The sequence below is a fragment of the Manis pentadactyla genome, chromosome 8, assembly GCF_030020395.1.
Source record: "Manis pentadactyla isolate mManPen7 chromosome 8, mManPen7.hap1, whole genome shotgun sequence".
Taxonomy (NCBI): domain Eukaryota; kingdom Metazoa; phylum Chordata; class Mammalia; order Pholidota; family Manidae; genus Manis; species Manis pentadactyla.
In genome coordinates this window covers 63728754-63750221 of record NC_080026.1, presented here as the reverse complement: position 1 = coordinate 63750221, position 21468 = coordinate 63728754, and the positions used below count along the sequence as shown (strand labels likewise).

At 39.0% G+C, this 21468-nt stretch overlaps 3 long non-coding RNA genes across 7 annotated transcripts in view; 2 read left to right on the top strand and 1 right to left on the bottom strand.

Annotated features, from left to right (window-relative positions):
• The window catches only part of LOC130684566 (uncharacterized), a 207716-nt gene that overhangs the window by 67345 nt on the left and 118903 nt on the right, over positions 1-21468 (top strand). The gene's annotated exons all lie outside the window — the stretch shown is intronic.
• Positions 1-21468, bottom strand: part of LOC130684565 (uncharacterized) — a 149729-nt gene that overhangs the window by 32245 nt on the left and 96016 nt on the right. The gene's annotated exons all lie outside the window — the stretch shown is intronic.
• Positions 3758-12162, top strand: LOC118918421 (uncharacterized). Its single transcript, XR_005027140.2, has 3 exons — positions 3758-3973; positions 9903-9995; positions 11020-12162. It is a non-coding gene; the product is annotated as an uncharacterized LOC118918421 (long non-coding RNA).

Sequence of the window (21468 nt, the reverse complement as noted above, 5' to 3'; positions counted from 1 at the left end):
AGCTCAAGGGGAGTTGGGTTTGCCTCCCTCCGCTCACACCTCCAGGGACCTGGGCCAGTGCGGGCTGTGCCCTCTATGCAGGACTCATTCTGTCCGGGCATGTTTCTAGCTCAGTGTGCCAAATGCCTCTGCTGCAGGCCTGCTCTGGAGCTGCTGGAACTTCAGTGCCCATTTCCCAAAGCCAAGAGAGCCACACAAGGAACTGGAGTAAGTGAACTTATCATCCAGGTTCCCTGTGCCTCAGCCATTTCCAGTGTGTCTACAGAGATTCTGAAATAGGCAGGTGTGTGTGCATGCATGTGTGTATATATGCATACATATGTGTGAGTGTTTATACATATATGCACATCTGCATGTGCACTGTGTGTACATCTGTGCATGTGTGTATGTATGCACAAATACTTGTGTATACATATATGTATGTGTGTATGTTAATATATATAATAGTGTGTATTTTTAACAGGATCAAAGCTCATTTAGTATATTTATTTGTTTCCTTCATATTTCAAGGCTGGGGAGGAGCCAAGATGGTGGCGTGAGTAGGGCAGCAGAAATCTCCTCCCAAAAACATATACATTTTTGAAAATACAACAAATACAACTATTCCTAAAAGAGAGACCAGAAGATACAGTACAACAGCCAAACCACATCTACACCTGCAAGAACCCAGCACCTCATGAAGGGGGTAAGATATAAGCCGCGGCCCGGCGGGACCCGAGCGCCCCTGACCTCAGCTCACCAGCAGAAGGAGAGGAGTCAGAGCAGGGAGGGAGTGGGAGCCCAGGACTGCTAACTACCCAGGCCTAGTCATCTGCACTGGGAGCACAGACACACAGTGTGTGGTGTGCTGGATACTAGGGAAATGGAATAGTAAAACCTGTGAGCAGGTCCTCACAGCCAGTGCCCCTGGGACAAAAGAAAAGCGAGTGCTTTTTGAAAGTCTTAAAGGGACAGGAGCCTCACAGCTGGATGGAAGCATCCTGGCACACTCAGCCAAGCAGCTGGGAATCCTGGGAACTCCAGGTGCCCTAACCCCCTGGGCAGCAGTGCAGCTCTGAGGCCCCTCACGGTAATAAACAGTCTCCCGCCCGTTCCCCCTCCAGCCCGGCCCTGCCATAGCGGAGCAACAGCCTAACACTGGCAACACCCACAGCAGCCATGCAGAGTCTCCTCTGCAGCTGCCCAGGCCAGACTCAGAGGCCCCATCAGTGCACAGCTGCCCAGCACAAGCCACTAGGGGTTGCTGTTCTCACAGGAGAGGAAGGTGACAAGCAAGCGGAAAGGGACTTTGTTCTCCCAGCTGACACATGTGCCAACTGCCCACGACTATCTCTATCGCCATGAAAAGGCAGAAGAATTTGATCCAGGCAAGAATCACACAGACATCCCCTGAGAGGGCACCTGGGGAGATAGATTTAACCAATCTTCCTGAAAAAGAATTCAAAATAAAGGTCATAACCATGCTGATGGCCCTGCATTGAAATATGCAAGTGCTAAAGGATCAAATGAGGATAGAGAATACAGAAATAAAACAATCTCTGGAAGGACTTAAAAGCAAAATGGACGAGGTACAAGATGCCATTAATAGAATAGAAATCAAAGAACAGGAAAGCAGAGAAGTTGATACAGAGAGAGATAAAAGGATTCTCAGGAATGAAAGAATATTAAGAGAACTGTGTGACCAATCCCAAAGGAACAATATCCACATTATAGGGGTACCAGAAGAAGAAGAGAGAGAAAAGGAATAGAAAGTGTATTTGAAGGAATAATTGCTGAAAACTTCCCCAAAATGTGGGAGGAAATTGTCATTCAGAACACAGAAGTACACAGAACTCTCAACAGAAGGGAACCAAGGAGGACAACACCAAGACACATAATAATTAAAATGGCAAAGATCAAGGACAAGGACAGAGCATTAAAGGCAGCCAGAGAGAGAAAAAAGGTCACCTACAAAGGAAAACCCATCAGCTATCATCAGACTTCTCAACAGAAAAGTTACAGACCAGAAGAGAATGGCATGATATATTTAATGTGATGAAACAGAAGAGCCTTGAACCAAGAATACTGTATTCAGCATGATTATCATTTAAATATGAAGGAAGGATTAAATAATTGCCAGACAAGTAAATGTTGAGGGAATTTGCCTCCCACAAACCACCTCTACAGGGTATTTTAGAGGGATTGCTCTAGATGGAAGCATTCCTAAGGCTAAATAGATGTCACCAAAGAAAATAAAATCACAGCAAAGAAAGCAGACCAACCAAATACTAACGAAAGGCAAAAAATAAAATCAACTACCCACAAAAGCAGTCAAAGGAAACACAAAAGAGCACAAAATAAAACACCGAACATATAAAGAATGGGGGAGGAGGAATAAGAAGGGAGAGAAATAAAGAATCATCAGACTGTGTTTATAATAGCTCAGTAAGTGAGTTTAGTTAGACGGTAAGATAGTAAAGAAGCTAACCCTGAACCTTTGGTAACCACGAACATAAAGCCTGCACTGGCAATAAGAACATGTCTTTCAATAATCACCCTAAATATAAATGGACTGAATGCATCAATCAAAAGACACACAGTAATAGAACGGATGAAAAACCAAGATCCATCTATATGCTGCTTACAAGAGACCCAAATCAAACCCAAAGACATGCACAGACTAAAAGTCAAGGGATGGAAAAAGAAATTTCATGCAAACAACAAGGAGAATAAAACAGGTGTTGCAGTACTAGTATCAGACAAAATAGGCTTCAAAACAAAGAAAGTAACAAGAGATAAAGGACATTACATAATGATAAAGGGCTCAGTCCAACAAGAGGATATAGCCATTATAAATATATATGTAACCAACACGGGAGCACCAACATATGTGAAACAAATACTAACAGAATTAAAGGAGGAAATAGAATGCAATGCATTCATTTTAGGAGACTTCAACACACCACTCACTCCAAAGGACAGATCCACCAGACAGAAAGGAAGGACACAGATGCATTGAACAACACACTAAACAGATGGACCTAATAGACATCTATAGAACTCTACATCCAAAAGCAGCAGGATGCACATTCTTCTCAAGTGCACATGGAACATTCTCCAGAATAGACCACATACTAGGCCACAAAAAGAGCCTCAGTAAATTCAAAAAGATTGAAATTCTACCAACCAACTTCTCAGACCAGAAAGGTATAAAACTAGAAATAAATTGCACAAAGAAAGCAAAAAGGCTCACAAACACATGGAGGCTTAACAACATGCTCCTAAATAATCAATGGATCAATGACCAAATTATAATAGAGATCAAGCAATATATTGAAACAAATGACAACAACAACACAAAGCCCCAACCTCTGTGGGATGCAGCGAAAGCAGTTTTAAGAGGAAAGTATATAGCAATCCAGGCATATTTAAAGAAGGAAGAACAGTCCCAAATGCATAGTCTAAAGTCACAATTATCGAAATTGGAAAAAGAAGAACAAATGAGGCCTAAAGTCAGTAGAAGGAGGGACATAACAAAGATCAGAGAAGAAATATATTTCAAGCCTAGAAAGAGTGTGTTTCCAATCCTGTGTGCAGAAGGGCTCCATGGAGCTTATGAGCAAAGAACTCTGAAGCAAGTGAGTCTGATTAAGAAAGAATATGGGCCTTGTGAGCGGTTCCTTTTGACCCCGAGGGCACCACTTTCCACCAGTGAGATGTGAACTCCCTGGAGCTCTTCCTGTCCCTGGGACAATGCCTGCAGCCCTGCTCTGGGGAAGGAGACCTTCCTGTGCAATGGGGACAGGCACACCTTTTGGGGGATCTGGAAAGTGTTACCAAGCTTACATCAATTCTGATCTGCTCTACAAGTAAACCATCAGAAGAAAAACCATACAAAATCTTTCTGAATTATATTCTCTTTGTAGCTCAAGATCCAGGCTCCTGGGGAGAATTGAATACTTGCACCCAGTTGCAGGATGAGGCAGCCCTGGAGGTAACTGCGAACTTGGGGTGCATGGGGGTGAGGAGGCACAGGGGTCCCAGAGCACAATTCCAATCCTAGGTTTCCAGGGACAAATAAATTATGTTCTTTGAATTACTTTGGCATATTTGGCCTCCACAATTGCAAGGGTGGGGGCCCTACCATTTGTGCAATTTGGCGTAGAAATGGGACCTCAGCACATCTAGGGTCAGCTATGTGTGAGCACTGCTCTGCATACCTCATTTCTTACTGGTCTTCATAAATTCCACTGCTATCAGCTTGGGTTTTATTTGTGGGAGCTAACACAAGCAGTGGCCAGGAAGGAGCAGAGCAAGCCAAATTGTCCGTCCAAATCTATTTAGCTTCTAATACTGAGAAATAAAGAAACTGAGAGAGTGGGGAAGGGAAGATGAGATTCTCTGGTAGAAACCTGTTAAACATTGAGAATACTTGGCAAGAGAACCTCAAATAAATCACCAGTGCGCTGCACCTCACAAGGAGATGCTTTAGTGCCTGGAAACCTTGGTGGGGGGTGACATACAGGGTAGAGAAGCCAGACAGTTCTCAGGGAATGTGGGGAAAACACAGACACCCCCAGCATCCTTGCACAAACCTCCATTCTACATACTACTCAGGTCAGCAGTCCACAAATGTCTCATCTTTAAACTTGCCCCAGCACTGCAAGGTTAAAGGTCACACAAGGAAGTGTCACAGGGTCCATTGACCCAGGGAGACACTCCACAGCCCTGCTGCCCCCATGCCATCTCCACGACCAGACAATTTAGGACCATTCTGCCCGAGTGCCATACATGTGTCAGAGTCTAGAACACATCAACTATACAAGCACGTCAGATGTTCCCCACTTCTTCCGAGGAACGGCAAATCATATAACCTTGCACTTCATGGAGAAAAAATAACGGTTATAATACTGGCTAATACTTATATTTATTGAACTCTATATGCTTATCCCTGTGTAACCAAATATAAGTTGCTTCATTCAATATTCATAAAAGCTGTGATTTTCTAGAACCTCTCCTGGAGTTCTAAACAGTTTGGGGGGGGGGTGTCTTTATTTCCAGTGTGTAGCACAGAGCTGACCTGGCATTAGAGTTGCTTAGAGAGGAAGTGAATGCTAGGCTAGTGCTTTCCAATAATAAAAACAACAGGGGACCACATATGCAATTCTAAAGTTACTAGAAAGCCTATTAAAGAACTAAAAATAAACAATAGAAACTAATTTTAATAATATATTTTATTTAGCCCAATATCTAAAATGTTATCATTTCAACATGTAATTAATATAGAATTATCAATAGAATACTTTACATTCTTTTTCTGCACTGTATTTTACACTTACTCCTTTCAGGTTCAACTAATCACATTTCAAGGGCTGGATAGCCACCTTTGTTTGACTGGTAGCTCCTATGTCCCAGGTTCAGCTTCTCTGAGACCTATTTCCACAACAAAATCCCAGCTCTTTAGAGCTTACCGGTACCAGGATGAAAATCTGAAAGAACTCATACAAATAGACATTTTTTTCCCATTAGTGATGACAACAGTAACAAAAACAAAACCGTTTTAGACTTTGTATTGTTATAGATACCCTACTAAGAGCTCTGCATGACGTATCTCAATGATTCCTATCAAACTCTAGGAGACACCCACTGTTTAGACAATCCCTTACAGTTGAATACACTAAGAATTGGAGTAGTTCCAAAGATTCCCGAAGGTTGTACAGTCAGTCCACAGCCAGGCCAGCTATAGTCTGGGCCATCTGATATCCAACCTGTTGGTTCTCCAAATTATCAAGGTCCCTCTTGATGTAATAAATTTTATTTTCAGAAATGTCTATGTATCTTCCCTCTCAGCCTGTATCTCTGAGGACCCCACATTGCAATGTGCAGAGTTAAATTTTCATGTAACTATTAGCTGATGATGATAATAACTGCCATTTATTGTACATTTTATCATGTGTCATGCATTTTTCCAATAGTCATGTATGTTTATTTTTAACATAATTCAACCCTCACAATATGCTGATAAGGTAGGAACTAATTGTCATTTATGGATGAGAAAACACCTTAAATATTTACTAGATATTTTCACTGTTAATATGTCAGATGAAAAGTCAGAGTACAAATTATTTTTAATAACAGTAAATTCTAAGCAGCACCATTAACTCAGTTGTTTTCCCAACTGTAAAAAACAATGTTATTCACATAACACACTAAAATCTTCCAATAAGTAGACACATTTCTCAAGGTTAGACCAGCCTGCAGATTTAAATGACCAATGGTGGAGCCTTTCATCTTCCTTGTTCAGGGTTGTAACTTTTTCTGTCTGAAACCTTCCTTCTTGGACTTTTCCCTTTACTGTAAGGTTTCCTATTTTGGCTTCATTACTTAGCTGTCACCTCAACCAAATAACCTAGATTTTGTGCATTGCACAGGCTTACCTCTCATTTCCCGTAACAGGTAATAATCATTAACTTTCTGTTGTTTGAAAATCACTTGAACCCTCTGTTTAAATGATGTTGGACTTTCCTTCAAATAGTCACACCATAAAATATCCCAGATATTTAGTTCATGTCTTAGGAGCTCTTTTTGGCTTGTGGAGAACTTGGCTTGCAGGTTAAAGAGTGGAGTTTTCTTTCTTTTTTATTTTTAGTTTAATTTAAATAATGTTTTCCCACCACTTGGGAAGCGTTATTCAAAGGATAGATGTGCTATGGAAATGAATTTTGGCATTGCAATGTGAGAGTAGCTGACATATATCAAATGGTGTTCCAATCTATGGAGAACTGGAAAATGCTGGAGCCATTGGGCCAAAAACCTCCACGTCTCCCACAGTCCCAGTCCCAGCAGATCAAGTGAAGGGCATCAGGAGGTGGAAACTGCCTGTTTATTCATTTCTCTTTTCCCTGAAGTTTTTCGCAGACACCTCATCCATTACAAACTGTACTCCTCAGGCCAGACATCACAACCACCATGTCCTTCTTAAAAAGGGACTTATGACTCAATAGCTGCCAAACTCAGCCCTTGGGCTGGAAGCGCTCTCATGAGAAAGCTCTGGGGTGGTGGGAGGGATGGGAAAGGACAAATACAGGCAATTAGATGAAAGTTCTATGAGCTATTTGCGTGGTTCCTATGATATTACAAATGTACAAGAGTAGTTCAGCGTTAACATTTATGATAATAAATTTCTAAAACATAGAGAAGACTCGGTTGAAGCCACCTGGGCATGGCCACAGTGACACCCACCACCCAGACTTGGCATCTTAATTACTGTGCAGGTGGATCTTCCCTCTCAGCCTGGATCTCTGAGGACCCCACATTGCAAAGCACAAAGTTAAATTTTCATGTAGCTAATTTTTTAGTTATGCCTACAGATGGCTTCAACTATGGTAATTTAGGAAAATAATAATGTTCACGGATAGAGGAAAAGTACTCTGCTATGTGCAAGATGGAAGCTTAGCTCCTCCCTTGTAAACAGAGTAAGTGAGGATCTGAACTAACCTGCATCAAAAAGAAAAAGGACCTGCTCCAGGGCACAGCTCCCAGGAAGTCAGCAGGTGTAGAAGGAGGACACACAGAACCAGACTGAACCAATTCTGCTTGCCATCCCATGGGACCTTAACACTGACCATCAGGGAAGATCTGAGTCCAGAGAAGCCACAGTCACTTACAGATCCTAGGAGAAAGTCCAGGAAATGGAGTCTGGATCACCAGATAATGAAAGCTGGAACCTTGCTGTCCTGAAATAGGAATCCTCTCTGGCCCACCCCAGGCTACGTGGGGCAGTTCCCTCTTGAGTGTATTTGCCCAGATCCTTTTGATTCTGTCATCTATCAGCTAAAAATAAAGTTATATTCCTGATTTTTATTGTATGGAAGATGTGGAATCAAATGGGGAGAGGTGAGAGGCTGCAGAGGAGGTGTCAGACCCTGCTGAGCTCTGTCCTCTGAAAGGCTCTCAGTGGGCTATTCTCCTCCCATCAGGGTTAGTGTCTCTTATTTGTTCACTGGTATATTTCCAGTTTGGAACCCAGTGCCTGGCACATGGTGAGTGCTCAGTAAATACTTATTGGAAGATTTGAGGACTTCGTGTGAATATTATTGTTTCATTTGGTCAGAAAGACAGAACTGTAAATTGATGGTGATATTTTGAATTTACTGTTATTAAACACAACTTGCATTCTAAAGTTTCATTTGATATGTCAATAACTACCATTTAGTAAAAATTGAGCATGTGCCATATATTTATACTTACATCTCCACATTTTACAATAATTCAGCAAGATACCCCTTATTATCTGTATTTCACAAATGAGGAAATAGTTGCTCAGGAAATTAAAAGATTTTACCAAGGGCCCTACAGAGGTGAAGCTGGATCTAGAAACCTGGTCGTTCTCACTCCAAATGTGGTCATTACTCCCTCATGCAGATATGTGGTCCTACCACATCACAAGTCCAGTCCTCAGCATAAGTTAGTAAATTAGAGTCATTTCATCAGAGCACTCAGGTTCTGATCCAGGAAACCAGGTCACTGGAACCAAGCTCAGAAGAGACTGACTTCTCAAGATGCTATGTAATTGGAGGTGTGCATTTCTAAACAGAGGACCTGAAACACAAATACAATATAAACATGGAAGAATTCTGAGTAGTATTCCATCCATATCGGTCTCAGTGAAGTCCAATCTTTTCTCATAGGGTGGATCTGGTAGCAGAACATTATTTTATTTTCTGTTTATCTGCAAATGTCCTTCATTGTTGAAGGAGAGTATATGTGAAAGTATATTCTTACATAGTAGTCTTTTACTTTTAACATTTTGAAGACTTACCCCACTTTTTTGCTCTCCATCACTTTTGATAAGAATCAGCTGTTAATCTTATGGAGGATCATTTGTACATAATAAATTGCTTTTCTCTTACTACTTTTGAGATTTCCTTTTAATCTTTAAAAGTTTTTGATTTTTAGTCAGTTTGACTGTTATCTGTCTATATATGGATCCCTTTGAGGGGATATAGACTTCATTGAGATTCATAACGTGTAGATTATTTTTTATTAAATTGGGGACATTTTGTTAATTATTTTCTCCAAATATTTATTGTGTCCTTTTCTCTTTCTCTTTTTCTGGGCCTCCATTATGCATATATTGTTACTCTTAATGGTGCCTTATAGGTCTTGGAGGTTCTATTTCTTTTTCTTTGTTTTTTTATTTTTCTTTGTACTCCACATCCTTGATAAATATCTATTAGCCTATCTTTAAGCTTATCTTTTTTTTTCTTTTGTCAGTCCAGATTTGTCATTAAGGACCACTAGTGATTTTCATTTCAGTTGTAATACTATTCAACTCCAAAATTTCTATCAAATTCTTTCTTATGATTTCTCATGGTAATCTTTATTGATTCTACATTTAGTGAGACATTGTTACCATATTTTAATTATTTAGACACAGTTTCCTTTCCATCTTTAGAAATATTTGTAATATCTGATTTTAAATCTTTTTCAACTAAATCTATGAAGGTCATTTTCTGTTGGCTGCCTTTTTTTATTTTCTGTGTATGTGACATATTTACTTGTTCCTCTGTATGTCTTACAAACTTTTTTGTTGCAAACAACATTTTAGATAGCATATGGTAACAATTCTAATGCCAGATTGTTCTACTCACCCCCCAACTATTGTTGTTGTAGCTGATCTGTTGCTTGCGGTTTATTGTTTTTCTCTCCCTGTTGTTGCTTATTTATTTAGTGATTTTCCTGGACTAATTCTTTATTTCCTTTAATGTATAGCCTCTGAGGTTTCAACTAAGTTCTTGTTTTTACTTTCAAGTCTGGTTTCTTAAAAATCACTCCCAGCTCAGCATAATTTAGTGCTCATCCAATTATCAGACAGAAGATTTTTTTCTAAAAAAATGCCTCCTTTTCCACCCTTTTCCAAGGCTATCTGTGTAGGAAGGCATAAACGTCAGGCAGTTTACAAGACAGCCTTAGCTCTCACTGCCTCTTGATCAGAGCCTCAAGGTCAACCAGAGGTGAGTGCCTGTCACCTTTCCCTTTCTCTGTCCTGTCCTATTCAGGCACACAGCTGTATGCATGGGCCCAGTCTTATATGTCCCCAAGTATATGCTAGAACTTCTCAAAGTTCTCTGTGGTTGTTTGTTCTCTAGTATTGCCTTTTAAATTCCAAGCCTGATGCTAGTTTAGCCCAAGTGGAATCACAGCGTTAAGCAGTAGAGTTTTCCAAGCAGTTAACTGTTGTTTCAGCATGGGGGTAGGTCCCTCTCATACCTCACTAATCTGAGCTCTGAGTCAAATCACCTAGCCCCCCACACTCTGAAAGACACATATTTCCAAGGGAACTTCAAGTTTGGGCAAAATCTTATGTTTTTATAAATAATAAAATCCATAGATAGAGCACAAAGTTGTATTTTTATATACCTATAAGATTTTAGTTATTTAAATAAAAATTTTAGAAAATGAAATCCATGCCCCAAAAAAAGTGAGGAAGATAACCCTCTTTCTAAACCTAGATTAAAGAAAGGAGATTTTAACAAAAATAGCATTTTGAAATTTGCAATAATTTCCGTTTTATTAGTCACTGAATGCCAACAATACTTGAAGTTGCATTTCATTCAGTTGAGTGATATATCCTGGAGAACAGAATTTAGGAATTAAGACTCTACCCTTGACTAAACTCAAGCCAGTTTCCTAAGGACATGACCTTAGGCTCTGTCCTTGGCCCAGTCATTCCAGTTTAAGCAAGAAATCCTGCTGAATCAGTTTAGCAAAACTTCCCCACCGTTGGTACCCTATCAGTCTGGCTGGTCTAAAATCCTGTTAGGTCACTGTAGCGAAGAATTGCCCTACCTCTTAGTAATTTCCACCCACCGACCTCCCACCCTGCTCCTTGGCTCTAAATTCCCACTTCTCCTTATTATATATGGAACTGAGCCCAATCTCCCCCTGCTACCACAAAATCCCATTGACATAACCCCCTTAAATAAATTCTTCCTTGCCACCTTTAGCAAGTATCATGAGTAATATCTTCTTTAATAGGAACAGTCTGAAAAATCATATACATCAGGCAACAGCTGTACATGAATGATTTAAAGCTGTCTCTGCAAGAAAAATTTGTTCTTTCTCCTGGCCACCTCTTATTCTGCCAATGCCTCATAAAATGTGGACATGAAGCATAAACATCCGCCACCATTATGTGGAGATACAGCAGAAAATGGAACATAGCTAAACTGTACCTTTGCCATCTCTTGACTCCAGCAATGATTCACACTTGAGGAACCCATCTGCCCACATCACAAACCATTTTCCCTTCCTAAATCCTTAATGGACAACTAGTGGCATTGAAAATGCCCACTGCAGGTGGTGATTAAAGATGGCAGTGTGAGAGGTGAGACAGAGGCTTCCTCCTAAAACTCCATATAATATGAAAATATAATTAATACAACTGACCCTGAGAGAGCAACAGGAAAGAGTGCCAGACTGCATACACTGGAGAAAAGAGCAGACCGCACAGAACAGGGTAACATACCAAAGCTGTGGCCCTGTAGGACCCAAGCCCTTCCCCCACCCCAGCTCATGGGCGGGAGGAAGAGAAATGGAGCAGGGAGGGAGTGGAGGCCTGGGACTACTGAATACCTAACTCTGGAGATCTGCTCTGGGAGCACAAACCTACATTTCATGGTGCTTTCATGATATTCTTGTGATTACAGAGTTGGAAAACTAAGACAGGCAGAATTCCTGGAAAGACTGAGATTCCAACCGCTTGTGGAAAGCAGGGATCCAGATCCAGCTGCTCTGGGACAAAAGCTTATACCTGTGTGCTCGGCCCACTGGTTCAGGTAGTGGAGACAGAGATAGCAGCTGGGAAGCAGGAAACAGCTCTTTTCTCCCCCCAGGCACAAATACCACTCCCCTGTGACCCCCGACATTGTTTCAGGGGCTGAGCAGCTCCAGAATAGTGCTTCAGGACACTAGAGGGCACCATATACAAAGATGAAATGCCAAAGGAACCTTGTCCAGAGTAAAATTAATACAACTCTTGAGAAAGATTTAAATAACATGTACCTCATGACTCTTCCTGAAAGGGAGTTCAAAATAAAAATCATTAACATGCTCATGGAGGTACAGAAAGATATTCAAGAACTCAGGAATGAATTCCAGTTGGAGATCCAATCATTGAAGAGCACAATGGAGGGTAATAAAAACTGATTGGATACATTGGAGGAGATGATAAATGAAATAGAAACTACAGAAGAGGAATACAAAGAAGCTGAGGCACAGAGAGAAAAAAGGATCTTTAGAATGAAAGAATATTGAGAGAACTGTGTGACCAATCCAAACAGAACAATATTCACATTATAGGGATACCAGAAGAAGAAGAGAGAGAGAAAGGGATAGAAAGTGTCTTTGAGGAGGTAATTGCTGAAAACTTCCCCAGTCTGGGGAAGGAGATAGGTCTGAAGCCATGGAGATCCACAGATCTCCCAAAGCAAGGGACCCAAGGAAGACAACACCAAGACACATAGTAATTAAAATGGGAAAGATCAAGGATAAGGACAGACTATTAAAAGCAGCCAGAGACAGAAATAAGACCACATACAAAGGAAAGCCCATTAGGCTAACATCAGACTTCTCAACAGAAACCTTACAGGCCAGAAGGGAGTGACATGATGTATTTAATGCAATGAAGCAGAAGGGCCTGCAACCAAGATTACTTTATCTGGCAAGATTATCATCTAAATTTGAAGAAGGGATTAAACAATTTCCAGATAAGCAAAAGCTGAGAGAATATACCCACCACAAAACATCTCTGCAGTCTACTTTGGAGGGACTGCCATAGATGGAAGTGTTCCTAAGGTTTAATAGCTGTCACAAGAGGTAATAAAACCACAGTAAAGGAAGTAGAATAGCTAATTACTAAGCAAATGCAAAATTAAATTAACTATCCCCAAAGTCAATCACAGGATAGACAAAGAGTACAAAATATGATACCAAATATATAAAGAATGGAGGAGGAAGAAAAAGGAGGAGAAAAAGAAAAGAACCTTTAGGCTGTGTTGTAATAACATATTAGTGAGTTAAGTTAGTCTCTTAGATAGTAAGGAAGTTAACCTTGAACCTTTGGTAACCATGAATCTAAAGTCTGCAATGGCAATAAATATATACATATTGATAATTACCCTAAATGTAAATGGACTGAATGCACCAATCAAAACACCTAGAGTCACTGAATGGATAAAAAAACAATACACAACTATATGCAGCCAACAAGAGACTCACTTTAAACCGAAAGACATACACAGACTAAAAGTGAAGGATGGAAAAAGATATTTCATGCAATTAATAGGGAGAAAAAAGCAGGAGTTTCAGTCCTTGTATCAGACAAAATAGACTTCAAAACAAAGAAAGTCACAAGAGACAAAGAAGGACATTACATAATGATAAAGGGGTCAATCCAACAAGAAGATATAACCATTATAAACATCTATGCTCCCAACACAGGAGCACCTACATATGTGAAACAAATACTAACTGAATTAAAAGGGGAAACAGAACACAATGCATTCATTCTAGTAGACTTCAACACTCCACTCACTCTGAAGAACAGATCAACCAGACCGAAAATAAGTAAGAGACAGAGGCACTGAAAAACACATTAGAACAGATGGACATAACAGACATCTACAGAACTCTACACCCAAAAGCAGCAGTATACACATTCTTCTCCAGTGCACATGGAACATTTTCAAGAATAGACCATATACTAGGCCACAAAAAGAGCCTCGGTAAATTCAAAAAGATTGAAATGTACCAACCAATTACTCAGACCACAAAAGTATGAAACTAGAAATAAATTACGCAAAGAAAATGAAAAATCCAGCAAACACATGGAGGCTTCACAACATGTTCCTAAATAAACAATGGATCAATAACCAAATAAAAAACAGAGATCAAGCAATATACAGAGACAAATGACAACAATAATTCAACAACACAAAAATCTGTGGGACACAGTCAAGGTCGTGCTAAGAGGAAAGTAGATTGTAATACAGGCCTACCTCAGGAAAGTAGAACAATCATATATAAGCAGTCAAAACTCACAATTAATGAAACTAGAAAAAGAAGAAGAAATGAGGCCCAAAGTTAGTAGAAGGAGGGACATAGTAAAGATTAGAGCATAAATAAATAAAATCAAGAAGAATAAAACAATAGAAAGGATCAATGAAAGCAAGAGCTGGTTCTTCGAGAAAATAAACAAAATAGATAAATCCCTAGGCAGACTTATCAAGAAAAAAGAGTCTACACACATAAACAGACCTGAAGTGGGAAAGGAGAACTCACTATGGACACCACAGAAATACAAAGAATTATTAGAGAATACTATGAAAAATTATATGCTAACAAACTGGATAATCTAGAAGAAATAGGACAACTTTCTACAAAAATACAATCTTCCAGGCTGACTAAGGAAGAAACAGAGAATCTGAACAGACCAATTACCAGCAACGAAATTGAACTGGTAATCAAAAACCTATCTAAGAACGAAAAGGCTATATATGACAAACCCACAGCCAACATCATACTGAACAGCAAGAAGCTGAAAGCTTTTCCTTTAAGATGGAAAACAAGACAAGGATGCCCACTCTCCCCCACTTCTTTTCAACGTAGTACTGGAGGTCCTAGCCATAGCAATCAGACAACACAAAGAAATAAAAGGCATCCAGATTAGCAAGGAAGAATTTAAACTGTCTCTGTTTGCAGATGACATGCTATTGTACATAAAAAACCCGAAAGAATTCACTCTAAAACTACTAGATCTAATATCTGAATTCAGCAAAGTTGAAGGATACAAAATTAATACACAGAAATATGTGGCATTCCTATACACTAGCAATGAGCCAGCAGAGAGAGAAATAAGGAAAATGATAACCATTCACAATTGTATCAAAAAGAATAAAATACCTAGGAATAAACCTAACCAAGGAAGTAAAAGACCTAAACCCTGAAAACTACAGGACACTCATGAGAGAAATTAAAGAAGATACCAATAAATGGAAACACATCCTGTGCTCATGGATAGCAAGAATTAATATTGTCAAAATGGTAATCCTGCCTAAAGCAATCTATAGATACAATGCAATTCCTATCAAAATACCAACAGTATTCTCCAATGAACTAGAGAAACTCATTCTAATTCATATGGAACCACAAAAGACCTCGCACAGCCAAAGCAATCCTGAGAAGGAAGAATAAAGCAGGGGGCATTACGCTCGCTCCCCAACTTCAAGCTCTACTACAAAGCCACAGTAATCAAGACAATTTAGTACTGGCACAAGAACAGACCCATAGTCCAATGGAACAGACTAGAGAGCCCTGATATAAACCCAACCATATATGGTCAATTAATATATGATAAAGAAGCCATGGATATACAATGGGGAAATGACAGCCTCTTCAACCACTGGTGTTGGCAAAACTGGACAGCTACGTGCAAGAGAATGAAACTGGATTATTGATTAACCCCATACACAAAAGTAAACATGAAATGGATCAGAGACTTGAATGTAACTCATGAAACCATAAAACTCTTAGAAGACAACATAGGCAAACATCTCCTGAATATAAGCATGAGCAACTTCTTCCTGAATGCATCTCCTTGAGCAAGGGAAACAAAAGCAAAAATAAATTCATGGGACTAGATCAAACTTAAAAGTTTCGGTACAGCAAAGGACACCATCAACAGAACAAAAAGGCATCCTACAGTAGGGGAGAATATATTTGTAAATGACATATCTGACAAGGGGTTAACATAAAAAATATATAAAGAATTTACACACCTCAACACCCAAAAAGCAAATAACCTGATTAACAAATGGGCAGAGGATATAAAGAGACAGTTCTCCAAAGAAGAAATTCAGATGGCCAACAGACACATGAAAAGATGCTCCTCACCACTAATCATCAGGGAAATGCAAATTAAAACCGCAATGAGATATCAACTCACACCAGTAAGGATGGCCAGCATTGAAAAGACTGAGAACAACAAATGCTGGTAAGGATGCAGAGAAAGGGGAACCCTCCTACACTGCTGGTGGGGACATAAGCTACTTCAACTATTGTGGAAAGCTATATGTAGGTTCCTCAGAAAACTAAAAATAGAAACACCATTTGACCCAGGAATCCCACTCCTTGGAATTTACCCAAAGAATACAACTTCTCAGATTCAAAAAGACATATGCACCCCTATGTTTATTGCAGCACTTTTTACAATAGCCAAGATATGGAATCAACCTAAGTGTCCATCAGTAGATGAATGGATAAAGAAGATGTGGTAGAAATACACAATGGAATACTATTCGGCCATAAGAAAGAAACAAATCCTACCATTTGCAACAACATGGATGGAGCTGGAGGACATTATGCTCAGTGAAATAAGCCAGGCAGAGAAAGACAAATGATTTCCCTCATTTGTGGAGTACAACAATGAAGCAAAACTAAAGGAACAAAGACTCAGAGACTCCAAGAATGAACTAGTGGTTACCAAAAGGGATGGGTATGGGAGGGTGGGTCATGAGGGAGGGAGAAGGGGATTGAGGGGTATTATGTTTAGTATACATGGTATGGGGAGTCACTGGGAAAACCAGTGTAGCACAGAGAAGGCAGATAGTGGATCTGTGGCATCTTGCTGCACTGATGGGCAGTGACTGTATTGGGGTATGGGTGGGGACTTGATAATATGGCTAAATGTAGTAACTACATTGTTTTTTCATGTGAAACCTTCACAAGAGTGTATATCAATCATACCTTAATAAAAAAATTTTTTAAATTAAATGCCTAGTGCAAAAGATGTTTTTCAAAACAGACTGACTTCAAATGAGGCATTAGTGTGCCTGTAAGTAGTATGAAAATGAAATCATCCAGAAAGCAATTTGTACCTTCACTGCATTCTAGAATGTACAATAAATTCTGTGCTTTGGCAAACTTCAATACAAGGTTTTGGGAACGAAGATATTCGGGAACATCAAAACTACTGGGAAGTCAGTCAGCTTAGAGTTCTTGAGGGCTACTTGAAAATGAGACTAGCACTCCTCTTTCTGACTTCCTGCAGACAATTTAACATGCAGCTCTAAATCCAGGCATGGAAATCCTTCCCTCTCCTCTTCCAGCCAAACTCACTTGAACAAATATGGAAATAACCCAGAATACCTCCTTAGGGGCAAAAGGAAAACATTTGTAAATATTTTCCTATCACCCAAGTCATATGAAACTCCCACTGGGACTGTTCATAGAGAAAGAGAGAAAAGAACAGTTATTCTTTCCAAGGACAAGAAAGAGGCATGTCACCATGGTTGCCTTCTCTCCAATTCAGTCCTGAGGACATTACATTTATGAAAAATGCTTCCAGACATCTATTCTACTAGGAAAATCTAGACAAGGCTGTGTTGCCATAATCTCCCAACCAGTCCCCCTCCTTAATACACACAAACATGCATGCATACAAACTCATACACACACACACACACACACACACACACACACACACACACACACACACACACACACACACACACACACAAAGAATAACAGGTATATTGGATAGTTTTCCCCAAAACTGTGATGTGATATGGGGATTGGGAAACTGGAGTGGCTAGTTCTTAATGAATATTAAAATATAACAGAGAAGCTGTGACATGTCCTCGGACAAGAAAATAAAGGACCTTTATTTGTTAAACATTATGAGGGTCCAATAGTACCTTGCAATGTGCAATTATGGAGGCACAGTGTCTGCCTTCATAGGAGCTTGTTATTTCAGTGGGGACAGAAAGGATATGGAAGGAGGATCTGTTAAACACCCAACTGATTGTAAGACAAAAGCCAACTACCTCAAGGCCATAACAAAGGTGTAAGACATGAAAGGTTTTGTTAGGTTCTTTGTCTTGCCATAATCCACTCGGAGCCTGCCCCCTAGCAGCCTCATACTAGCCACCTTCCCTGACTACAAGAGCTACTCCTTTATGACAGTGGCTTTACCAGTAGACTGAGCCTTTCACCCTCCTGCTTCATTGCTGGATAAATGAGGACCAGTATTTTGAGTTGTCTTTTTGAACTTAGATGAGGTTTTCTATTTATCTTGGCCAGAAAGGCAAGAATTTCCTATTTACAAATCTCATTGCATGAGAATCAATCTGACAATTTGGTGAGCATTGCTTTAGTCAGTAAGTTCCAGTTTGGTGGTTCTAAATGGTGAGAAAGATCTGTGGTCCAACAGCATGAACTAAAACTGCTCTGGGCTTTATTTCTGGCTAATCAAGACCCTATGTAAGAAATTTCCTTTGCTTACTTTGGATAAAGTCAACTCAAGGTCCGTCCACTCCAGAAAGGCCCTGCTTACTCTCACAGGGAGAATTAATGGTCCCTTCCTCTGAGACTCCATCCTACCCATTATGGAATTCCATCATAACATATTATTGCATGCATTGCCTTACATAATTTTTTATCCACTAAATTGTAAGTCCCTCAAAAGTAGGGATTTGTTTTAGTCATATCTGCATAATAATAAAAGTTTATTTTTATTGAGTTCTTACTATGTTTCTGCACTGTGTTAAGTGAACTACATGCATTGTCTGTGGCATATGGTACCTTCCGAACATGGTCACAATATTGTCACCCATCCTACATTCACCTTTGCAGTGTGCTCTGGCCCGCGTCCCATCAAGAGGTGGGATATAATTAACCTCCTCCTCAGTCTGACCTGTGCGTAAGTACTCATTTGTAACTCACTGATTTTAACAGAATTGATGTTGCATGTCTTTTGAGGCTGGGTCTGAAGACTTACAACTTGTTTTGATCTCTTTGAATTCTCCGTATCGGATCTCCTTTTGGAATCTAGGTTCCATCCAGTGGGAAGCCTAAACCACATGGAAATGCCACTTGTAGGAACTTCAGTGGACAGTTGCAACTGAGACCAACCTTTGGATGATCTGAATGTAAGCTGCAGTGCTATGAGCAAAGACACTTTCAGACTTATAATTCCAGGCATCTGGGTCTCCCTAGCTGGGCCCTTGCCTTCCATGCCTTACCTGAATTTCTGAATGACATCCCTGACTGCATAAGAAGTGTATTAATTTTATGCTGCTAAGTTTAGAGTGAGTATGTAACACAGCAACAGGTGACCCCCCTTCACAGTGCTAAAAGGTAGGAACTGTTCCTATCCCTAACTCAGAGATAAGTAAATTGAGGATTTAAATGGTGAAAATAATAATGACTAAGAGTGTCAGGAAGTTTGTGTAGATCATCTCATTTAATGCACATAAATCTCTATGAAATTGGTGATTTTGAAGAATCATATTTTAGATGTAAGGAAATTGATGCTGAAAGAGATTAACTGGCCCAAGAATATATAGTGAGCTGTGAAGAGATCAGGATTTGAAACCAAAGAGTCCTTTCCACAGATTGAGGTCTTTAATCTTGATTCCACACATACATGCTGCAATTAATTAGACAAATAAAAATAGTTGATGAGTAATAGAGCTTGGACAACAAGGACAAAGATGCCCACTGTCAGCAATGCTTTCCAGCATTGTACTGAAAAGCATAGCCAGCACATTTAGACAAGAAAAAGAAACAAAAAGCTTCCACATTGGAAAGGAAGAAGTGACACTATTTCTACTTAAAGGTGGCATGATTCTATATATAGAAATTTCCAAATAATGCACACACACACACATAATTACTAGAGCTAATAAACCTATTCAATAAAGTTGCAGGTTACAAGGTCAATGTACAACAATCCATTGTGTTTCTACTCACCAGCAGTGCACAATCTAAAATAAGATTAAGAAAACAATTCCAGCTACAACAGTACCAAAAATAATAAGGTATTTTAGGAATAAATTTAACAAAAGAAGTTCAAAACTTGCATCCTGAAAACTACAAAACATTGCTGAAAGAAATTAAAGATTAAATAAATAGAAAGATATCCTATGTTCGTAGATTGGAAAACAATATTGTTAAAATGGAAATATTAACCAAAAGAAATCTACAGAGTCAATGTAATCCTTGTTAAAATTCTTATCACCTTTTTATTTAAAAGAAATAGAAAAGCTGACCCTAATTCAATTCACATGGAATTTCAAAGAGCCCTGCATAATCAAAACAATTTTTAAAAAGAATAAAGTTGGAGGGCTCATGTTTCCAGATTGTAAAACTTACAACGAAGCTACAGTAATCCAAGAGTATGGTAATGGCATAAGATACACAGACATATCAACAGAATTGAGATTCCAGAAATAAATTTGTAGATCTACTGTCAATTGATTTTCAACAAGTGTGCCATTATCACTCAATGGGAAAAGAAGAGTCTTTTCAACCCGTGGTCTCACCATATACAAAAATTAATTCAAAGTGTATCAAGGACTGAAATATAAGAGCTAAAACTTTAGAAAAAAACATATGGGTAAATCTTTATGATACTGAATGTAGCAATGAATTCCTTGATATAGCACCAAGAGCATAAACAACAAAAGAAAAAAATTGAATCAGATTTTATCAAAATTGAAAACATTTGTACATGAAGAGACATTAATAAGACAATCTACATAATGAAAGAAATATTTGCAAATCTTATGGCTGATATGAACCTAGTATCTAGTATATATAGAAAACTCTTACAACTCACCATCATCAGAAAGACAGCTGAAAAATCCCAAAATACTTGGGGATAAAACAACAGACTTCTAAATAGCACATGGGTAAAGGAGAAATCTGAAGAAAAATTTTAAAATAATTTTAACGGATTGAAAATGAAAATAATAAGAATTTGTGGGATGCAGCAAAACTAATGTTTAGAGAAAATTTTATAGCACTGAATACTTACATTGCAAAAGAAGAAAAATCTAAATTCAATAATTTAAGCTTCCACTTTGGAAAACTAGAATAAGAAGGACAAATTAAATCTAAAATAAGTAAGAAAAGAAATAAAAATTAAAGCAGAAATCAATTAATTGAAAACAGGAAAGCAATAGAGAAAATCAATGAAACCAAAGGCCAATTCTTCAAAGAAATCAGTAAAATCAATAAGCTTCTTGCCAGGCTAAGTGAGAAAAAAAAAATGAAGAAGGCATACATTACTAATACCAGAAATGAAAGAGGGGACATCACTACGGAGTCCATGGGAATTAAAAGGATAATAAAGGGATATTATGAACAAGCCTATGCTTGCAAATTTGTAAACCTAGATGAAATGGATCAATTCCTTGAAAGGCAGAATCTGCCAAAACTCACAGACCCAAGAAATAGACAACCTGAAAGGGACTATATCTAAGAAACTGAATAAAAAATTTAAAACATCCAAAAGAGAAAACATAGGCCCCAATGGGCCCCAATGGGCTCACAGGTAAATTCTGCTAAATGTTTAAGGAAGAAATTATACCAATTTTCTGAAGTCTTTTCCTGAAGATGGCAGAAGAGAAAATACTCCCTAACTCA